The sequence below is a fragment of the Oncorhynchus nerka genome, unplaced genomic scaffold (assembly GCF_034236695.1).
Source record: "Oncorhynchus nerka isolate Pitt River unplaced genomic scaffold, Oner_Uvic_2.0 unplaced_scaffold_1442, whole genome shotgun sequence".
NCBI classification, from domain to species: domain Eukaryota; kingdom Metazoa; phylum Chordata; class Actinopteri; order Salmoniformes; family Salmonidae; genus Oncorhynchus; species Oncorhynchus nerka.
In genome coordinates, this window is record NW_027039872.1 from 50,001 (window position 1) to 60,000 (window position 10,000).

Consider the following 10,000-nt stretch of genomic DNA (forward strand, 5'->3'; position numbering starts at 1 on the left):
TATATAGACAGTAGAGGACTGGGTCTGTCTCTATAGGATATATAGACAGTAGAGGGACTGGGTCTGTCTCTATAGGATATATAGACAGTAGAGGACTGGGTCTGTCTCTATAGGATATATAGACAGTAGAGGACTGGGTCTGTCTCTATAGGATATATAGACAGTAGAGGACTGGGTCTGTCTCTATAGGGACAGTAGAGGACTGGGTCTGTCTCTATAGGATATATAGACAGTAGAGGACTGGGTCTGTCTCTATAGGATATATAGACAGTAGAGGACTGGGTCTGTCTCTATAGGATATATAGACAGTAGAGGACTGGGTCTGTCTCTATAGGATATATAGACAGTAGAGGACTGGGTCTATAGGATATATAGACAGTAGAGGACTGGGTCTATAGGATATATAGACAGTAGAGGACTGGGTCTGTCTCTATAGGATATCTAGACAGTAGAGGACTGGGTATGTCTCTATAGGGTATATAGACAGTAGAGGACTGGGTCTGTCTCTATAGGATATATAGACAGTAGAGGACTGGGTCTGTCTCTATAGGGTATATAGACAGTAGAGGACTGGGTCTGTCTCTATAGGATATATAGACAGTAGAGGACTGGGTCTGTCTCTATAGGATATATAGACAGTAGAGGACTGGGTCTGTCTCTATAGGATATATAGACAGTAGAGGACTGGGTCTGTCTCTATAGGATATATAGACAGTAGAGGACTGGGTCTGTCTCTATAGGATATATAGACAGTAGAGGACTGGGTCTATAGGATATATAGACAGTAGAGGACTGGGTCTGTCTCTATAGGATATATAGACAGTAGAGGACTGGGTCTGTCTCTATAGGATATATAGACAGTAGAGGACTGGGTCTGTCTCTATAGGATATATAGACAGTAGAGGACTGGGTATGTCTCTATAGGATATATAGACAGTAGAGGACTGGGTCTGTCTCTATAGGATATATAGACAGTAGAGGACTGGGTCTGTCTCTATAGGATATATAGACAGTAGAGGACTGTCTATAGGATATATAGACAGTAGAGGACTGTCTGTCTATAGGATATATAGACAGTAGAGGACTGGGTCTGTCTCTAGACAGTAGAGGACTGGGTCTGGGGTATATAGACAGTAGAGGACTGGGTCTGTCTCTATAGGATATATAGACAGTAGAGGTCTGTCTCTATAGGTAGACAGTAGAGGACTGGGTCTATAGGATATATAGACAGTAGAGGACTGGGTCTGTCTCTATAGGATATATAGACAGTAGAGGACTGGGTCTGTCTCTATAGGATATATAGACAGTAGAGGACTGGGTCTGTCTCTATAGGATATATAGACAGTAGAGGACTGGGTCTGTCTCTATAGGATATATAGACAGTAGAGGACTGGGTCTGTCTCTATAGGATATATAGACAGTAGAGGACTGGGTCTGTCTCTATAGGGTATATAGACAGTAGAGGACTGGGTCTGTCTCTATAGGATATATAGACAGTAGAGGACTGGGTCTGTCTCTATAGGATATATAGACAGTAGAGGACTGGGTCTATAGGATATATAGACAGTAGAGGACTGGGTCTATAGGGTATATAGACATAGACAGTAGGGACAGTAGAGGTGGGTCTGTCTCTATAGGATATATAGACAGTAGAGGACTGGGTCTGTCTCTATAGGATATATAGACAGTAGAGGACTGGGTCTGTCTCTATAGGATATATAGACAGTAGAGGACTGGGTCTATAGGATATATAGACAGTAGAGGACTGGGTCTGTCTCTATAGGATATATAGACAGTAGAGGACTGGGTCTGTCTCTATAGGGTATATAGACAGTAGAGGACTGGGTCTGTCTCTATAGGGTATATAGACAGTAGAGGACTGGGATGTCTCTATAGGATATATAGACAGTAGAGGAGGGTCTGTCTCTATAGGATATATAGACAGTAGAGGACTGGGTCTGTCTCTATAGGATATATAGACAGTAGAGGAGTCTCTATAGGATATATAGACAGTAGAGGGTCTGTCTCTATAGGATATATAGACAGTAGAGGACTGGGTCTGTCTCTATAGGATATATAGACAGTAGAGGACTGGGTCTGTCTCTATAGGGTATATAGACAGTAGAGGACTGGGTCTGTCTCTATAGGATATATAGACAGTAGAGAGGACTGTCTCTATAGGGTCTGTCTCTATAGGATATATAGACAGTAGAGGACTGGGTCTGTCTATAGGATATATAGACAGTAGAGGACTGGGTCTGTCTCTATAGGATATATAGACAGTAGAGGACTGGGTCTGTCTCTATAGGATATATAGACAGTAGAGGACTGGGTCTGTCTCTATAGGGTATATAGACAGTAGAGGACTGGGTCTGTCTCTATAGGATATATAGACAGTAGAGGACTGGGTCTGTCTCTATAGGATATATAGACAGTAGAGGACTGGGTCTGTCTCTATAGGATATATAGACAGTAGAGGACTGGGTCTGTCTCTATAGGATATATAGACAGTAGAGGACTGGGTCTGTCTCTAGTAGAGGACTGGGTCTGTCTATAGGATATATAGACAGTAGAGGACTGGGTCTATAGGATATATAGACAGTAGAGGACTCTATAGGATATATAGACAGTAGAGGACTGGGTCTGTCTCTATAGGATATATAGACAGTAGAGGACTGGGTCTGTCTCTATAGGATATATAGACAGTAGAGGACTGGGTCTGTCTCTATAGGATATATAGACAGTAGAGGACTGGGTCTGTCTCTATAGGATATATAGACAGTAGAGGACTGGGTCTGTCTCTATAGGATATATAGACAGTAGAGGACTGGGTCTGTCTCTATAGGATATATAGACAGTAGAGGACTGGGTCTGTCTCTATAGGATATATAGACAGTAGAGGACTGGGTCTGTCTCTATAGGATATATAGACAGTAGAGGACTGGGTCTGAGGATATATAGACAGTAGAGGGTCTGTCTCTATAGGATATATAGACAGTAGAGGACTGGGTCTGTCTCTATAGGATATATAGACAGTAGAGGACTGGGTCTGTCTCTATAGGATATATAGACAGTAGAGGACTGGGTCTGTCTCTATAGGATATATAGACAGTAGAGGACTGGGTCTGTCTCTGGGTCTGTCTCTATAGGATATATAGACAGTAGAGGACTGGGTCTGTCTCTATAGGATATATAGACAGTAGAGGACTGGGTCTGTCTCTATAGGATATATAGACAGTAGAGGACTGGGTCTGTCTCTATAGGATATATAGACAGTAGAGGACTGGGTCTGTCTCTATAGGATATATAGACAGTAGAGGACTGGGTCTGTCTCTATAGGATATATAGACAGTAGAGGACTGGGTCTGTCTCTATAGGATATATAGACAGTAGAGGACTGGGTCTGTCTCTATAGGATATATAGACAGTAGAGGACTGGGTCTGTCTCTATAGGATATATAGACAGTAGAGGACTGGGTCTGTCTCTATAGGATATATAGACAGTAGAGGACTGGGTCTGTCTCTATAGGATATATAGACAGTAGAGGACTGGGTCTGTCTCTATAGGATATATAGACAGTAGAGGACTGGGTCTGTCTCTATAGGATATATAGACAGTAGAGGACTGGGTCTGTCTCTATAGGATATATAGACAGTAGAGGACTGGGTCTGTCTCTATAGGATATATAGACAGTAGAGGACTGGGTCTGTCTCTATAGGATATATAGACAGTAGAGGACTGGGTCTGTCTCTATAGGATATATAGACAGTAGAGGACTGGGTCTGTCTCTATAGGATATATAGACAGTAGAGGACTGGGTCTGTCTCTATAGGATATATAGACAGTAGAGGACTGGGTCTGTCTCTATAGGATATATAGACAGTAGAGGACTGGGTCTGTCTCTATAGGATATATAGACAGTAGAGGACTGGGTCTGTCTCTATAGGATATATAGACAGTAGAGGACTGGTATGTCTCTATAGGATATATAGACAGTAGAGGACTCTATAGGATATATAGACAGTAGAGGACTGGGTCTGTCTCTATAGGATATATAGACAGTAGAGGACTGGGTCTGTCTCTATAGGATATCTAGACAGTAGAGGACTGGGTCTGTCTCTATAGGATATATAGACAGTAGAGGACTGGTCTGTCTAGGATATATAGACAGTAGAGGACTGGGTCTGTCTCTATAGGATATATAGACAGTAGAGGACTGGGTCTGTCTCTATAGGATATATAGACAGTAGAGGACTGGGTCTGTCTCTATAGGATATATAGACAGTAGAGGACTGGGTCTGTCTCTATAGGATATATAGACAGTAGAGGACTGGGTCTGTCTCTATAGGATATATAGACAGTAGAGGACTGGTCTGTCTATAGGATATATAGACAGTAGAGGACTGGGTCTGTCTCTATAGGATATATAGACAGTAGAGGACTGGGTCTGTCTCTATAGGATATATAGACAGTAGAGGACTGGGTCTGTCTCTATAGGATATATAGACAGTAGAGGGACTGGGTCTGTCTCTATAGGATATATAGACAGTAGAGGACTGGGTCTGTCTCTATAGGATATATAGACAGTAGAGGACTGGGTCTGTCTCTATAGGATATAGACAGTAGAGGACTGGGTCTGTCTATAGGATATATAGACAGTAGAGGACTGGGTCTGTCTCTATAGGATATATAGACAGTAGAGGACTGGGTCTGTCTCTATAGGATATATAGACAGTAGAGGACTGGGTCTGTCTCTATAGGATATATAGACAGTAGAGGACTGGTCTGTCTCTATAGGATATATAGACAGTAGAGGACTGGGTCTATAGGATATATAGACAGTAGAGGACTGGACAGAGGTGGGTCTGTCTCTATAGGATATAGACAGTAGAGGACTGGGTCTGTCTCTATAGGGTATATAGACAGTAGAGGACTGGGTCTGTCTCTATAGGATATATAGACAGTAGAGGACTGGGTCTGTCTCTATAGGATATATAGACAGTAGAGGACTGGGGACTGGGTCTGTCTCTATAGGATATATAGACAGTAGAGGACTGGGTCTGTCTCTATAGGATATATAGACAGTAGAGGACTGGGTCTATAGGATATATAGACAGTAGAGGACTGGGTCTGTCTCTATAGGATATATAGACAGTAGAGGACTGGGTCTGTCTCTATAGGGTATATAGACAGTAGAGGACTGGGTCTGTCTCTATAGGGTATATAGACAGTAGAGGACTGGGTATGTCTCTATAGGATATATAGACAGTAGAGGACTGGGTCTGTCTCTATAGGATATATAGACAGTAGAGGACTGGGTCTGTCTCTATAGGATATATAGACAGTAGAGGACTCCCTCTCTATAGGATATATAGACAGTAGAGGACTGGGTCTGTCTCTATAGGATATATAGACAGTAGAGGACTGGGTCTGTCTCTATAGGGTATATAGACAGTAGAGGACTGGGTCTGTCTCTATAGGGTATATAGACAGTAGAGGACTGGGTCTGTCTCTATAGGATATATAGACAGTAGAGGACTGGGTCTGTCTCTATAGGATATATAGACAGTAGAGGACTGGGTCTATAGGATATATAGACAGTAGAGGACTGGGTCTGTCTCTATAGGATATATAGACAGTAGAGGACTGGGTCTGTCTCTATAGGATATATAGACAGTAGAGGACTGGGTCTGTCTCTATAGGATATATAGACAGTAGAGGACTGGGTCTATAGGATATATAGACAGTAGAGGACTGGGTCTATAGGATATATAGACAGTAGAGGACTGGGTCTGTCTCTATAGGATATATAGACAGTAGAGGACTGGGTATGTCTCTATAGGGTATATAGACAGTAGAGGACTGGGTCTGTCTCTATAGGATATATAGACAGTAGAGGACTGGGTCTGTCTCTATAGGATATATAGACAGTAGAGGACTGGGTCTGTCTCTATAGGATATATAGACAGTAGAGGACTGGGTCTGTCTCTATAGGATATATAGACAGTAGAGGACTGGGTCTGTCTCTATAGGATATATAGACAGTAGAGGACTGGGTCTGTCTCTATAGGATATATAGACAGTAGAGGACTGGGTCTGTCTCTATAGGATATATAGACAGTAGAGGACTGGGTCTGTCTCTATAGGATATATAGACAGTAGAGGACTGGGTCTGTCTCTATAGGATATATAGACAGTAGAGGACTGGGTCTGTCTCTATAGGGTATATAGACAGTAGAGGACTGGGTCTGTCTCTATAGGATATAGATATATATATTATAAACAGACCCAGTCGACAGAAAGGCAGCGCTGCTCTCGGATCAGCATTCTCCATTCAAGTCTTACCTTAGAACATTATCATTGTTCCACAATTCTGACGTGGGATCAGTTTCTAGAGAGATATTAATCACCTAATGGCTAGAGACATTGAAGTGGTTTAATTTCCCAATAATAACGCTCTCCATCCCTGGTTTGTTGACCTCTTCACGGTGCATCTGTTATTACAGCCTGCAACTAGCTAAATGGAAGCAAACTGAATAAACATGACATTTATTTCCAGTATTAATCACTGCTTGACTTGGACTGAAATAGGTGTCGGTGCTGTTTAGGTGCAGGAGCTCTACAATACTGTTTTAGATTATATTCTATAAGAGGAACAGGAGCTCTACAATACTGTTTTAGATAATATTCTATAAGAGGAACAGGAGCTCTACAATACTGTTTTAGATTATATTCTATAAGAGGAACAGGAGCTCTACAATACTGTTTTAGATCATATTCTATAAGAGGAACAGGAGCTCTACAATACTGTTTTAGATTATATTCTATAAGAGGAACAGGAGCTCTACAATACTGTTTTAGATAATATTCTATAAGATGTGCAGGAGCTCTACAATACTGTTTTAGATAATATTCTATAAGAGGAACAGGAGCTCTACAATACTGTTTTAGATTATATTCTATAAGAGGAACAGGAGCTCTACAATACTGTTTTAGATAATATTCTATAAGAGGAACAGGAGCTCTACAATACTGTTTTAGATAATATTCTATAAGAGGAACAGGAGCTCTACAATACTGTTTTAGATTATATTCTATAAGAGGAACAGGAGCTCTACAATACTGTTTTAGATAATATTCTATAAGAGGAACAGGAGCTCTACAATACTGTTTTAGATAATATTCTATAAGATGTGCAGGAGCTCTACAATACTGTTTTAGATGATTTTCTATAAGAGGAACAGGAACTGAAGCAGTAGTAAATCTGAGGTGTCGGTCCTCATCCTCTAAGTGCTCCTGCCCAAGTCAGGTAGTGATATTATTGCATGATATTGTCCTATGTAGCCTCTACTGTGGGATATTTATATTTAAATGCAGTCATCTGGGTTTTCTCATTGAAGCGTCTGTTTATCCTTCTCTTGTTTGTAACTATTGGCAACTTTGCATTTTCATTCAACTTCCTTGTGACTTTATTGCTGTTCGCACAGAACCAAACATCTTGATTCTATGTTCAGCGGAGATCTTCTGTGTATATAACGTGACGCGGTACACAAAAAGGGTTCCAAAAGGGTTCTTCAGCTGTCCCCAGTGGAGAACCTTTTTTTGGTTCCTGATAGAACCCTTTTTGATTCCAGGTAGTACACTTTTTGGGTTTAATTTAGAACCCTCTGTAGTAAGGGTTCTATCTGGATCCAAAAGGGTTCTATCTGGAACCAAAAGTGTTCTACCTGGAACCAAAATAGTTCTAACAGTAACCAAAAAGGGTTCTTTAAAAGGTTATCCTATGGATGCCATAGATGCTATGGATGCTATGGATGCTATGAATGCTATGGATGCTATAGATGCTATAGATGCTATGGATGCTATGGATGCTATGGATGCTATGAATGCTATGGATGCTATAGATGCTATGGATGCTATGGATGCTATGCATGCTATGGATGCTATGGATGCTATAGATGCTATGGATGATATGGATGCTATGGATGCTATGGATGATATGGATGCTATGGATGCTATGGACCTCTAGTCATTCTAGTATAGATCAGCTGTTCACCTCCAGTCATTCTAGTATAGATCAGCTGTTCACCTCTAGTGTCATCCTAGTATAGATCAGCTGTTCACCTCTAGAGCCATTCTAGTATAGATCAGCTGTTCACCTCTAGAGCCATTCTAGTATAGATCAGCTGTTCACCTCTAGTCATTCTAGTATAGATCAGCTGTTCACCTCTAGTGTCATCCTAGTATAGATCAGCTGTTCACCTCTAGAGCCATTCTAGTATAGATCAGATGTTCTAGTATGACACTAGAGGTGAAAATGTTTCTATGTTTAGTTATTTTGTGTGTATAATTTTGTCTCCTTCCCTCCCTCCCCTCACTCACTCCCCTTTCTCTCCTCCCTCCCTCCCTCCCTCCCTCCCTCCCTCCCTCCTCCCCCCAGCAGACAGAGGAGGAGTCTCAGACAGACAGTCAGCAGCAGAGCCAGTCGTCTGACAGTTGTAACAGTAAGACTCAACCCAAGCGTCTCCATGTCTCCAACATACCCTTCAGATTCAGGGACCCAGACCTCAGGCAAATGTTTGGCGTGAGTATTACACTACAATTACTGATGTTATCTCCCATAAGTGCTACTCCATGCTACTCCATGCTAAATGCTACTCCATGCTAAATGGACCACTGAACAATCCTGCATTAAAGAATGTCATTGACTCTGGCTTTGTTTTCTGTCTTTCCTTCCAGCAATTTGGTCAAATCTTAGACGTTGAAATCATTTTTAACGAGCGGGGCTCTAAGGTAGGTGATGCGTTGTGTTTCTCTTCTGCATGGTAGTTGTTAGAGGAAGCTAGAGGATAGAGATGTGTTAGAGGAAGCTAGAGGTTAGAGATGTGTTAGAGGAAGCTAGAGGTTAGAGATGTGTTAGAGGAAGCTAGAGGTTAGAGATGTGTTAGAGGAAGCTAGAGGTTAGAGATGTGTGTTAGAGGAAGCTAGAGGTTAGAGATGTTTTAGAGGAAGCTAGAGGTTAGAGATGTGTTAGAGGAAGCTAGAGGTTAAAGATGTGTTAGAGGAAGCTAGCGGTTAAAGAGATGTGTTAGAGGAAGCTAGAGGTTAGAGATGTGTTAGAGGAAGCTAGCGGTTAGAGATGTTTTAGAGGAAGCTAGAGGTTAGAGATGTGTTAGAGGAAGCTAGAGGTTAGAGATGTGTTAGAGGAAGCTAGAGGTTAGAGATGTGTTAGAGGAAGCTAGAGGTTAGAGATGTGTTAGAGGAAGCTAGAGGTTAGAGATGTTTTAGAGGAAGCTAGAGGTTAGAGATGTGTTAGAGGAAGCTAGAGGTTAGAGATGTGTTAGAGGAAGCTAGAGGTTAGAGATGTTTTAGAGGAAGCTAGAGGTTAGAGATGTGTTAGAGGAAGCTAGAGGTTAGAGATGTGTTAGAGGAAGCTAGAGGTTAGAGATGTTTTAGAGGAAGCTAGAGGCTAGAGATGTTTTAGAGGAAGCTAGAGGTTAGAGATGTGTGTTAGAGGAGTGAAGATAAGGAAAACGTTTTGAAGCAGAGGGGGTTCCTGCCTAAAGCTGGCCTATAATAGTGTGCTTCATCTTTTTACATTTCAATGTGTTTTTCTCCTTTTATTCTACTGAACAACAGCCCAGGCTGTTTTCTGTACTGACTGGAGTAATGACAGTAATAATATGAATAATGATTATAATAACATGCATGTTGTTCTCTCCCTCTCCATCCTGCATGCAGGGTTTTGGGTTCGTAACATTCGAGCATAGTGCGGACGCTGACAGGGCGCGAGACAAATTACATGGCACGGTCGTAGAAGGTCGTAAAATAGAGGTGCATGTTACAAATACTTCCTCCTTTACCTCCTCCTCTTCCTCCTTTACCTCCTCCTCTTCCTCTTTGTCAGTGTGTGTGTGTGTGTGTGTGAATGTGTGTGTGTGCATAATGTCTGCTTCACTCCCCCCATTCCACCCTGTCCCGCACGTCACCTGTCTCTCC

At 41.7% G+C, this 10,000-nt stretch overlaps 1 pseudogene; it reads left to right on the forward strand.

Moving 5' to 3' along the window:
- Positions 1-10,000, forward strand: part of LOC135568621 (RNA binding protein fox-1 homolog 1-like) — a 49,273-nt pseudogene that overhangs the window by 20,305 nt on the left and 18,968 nt on the right.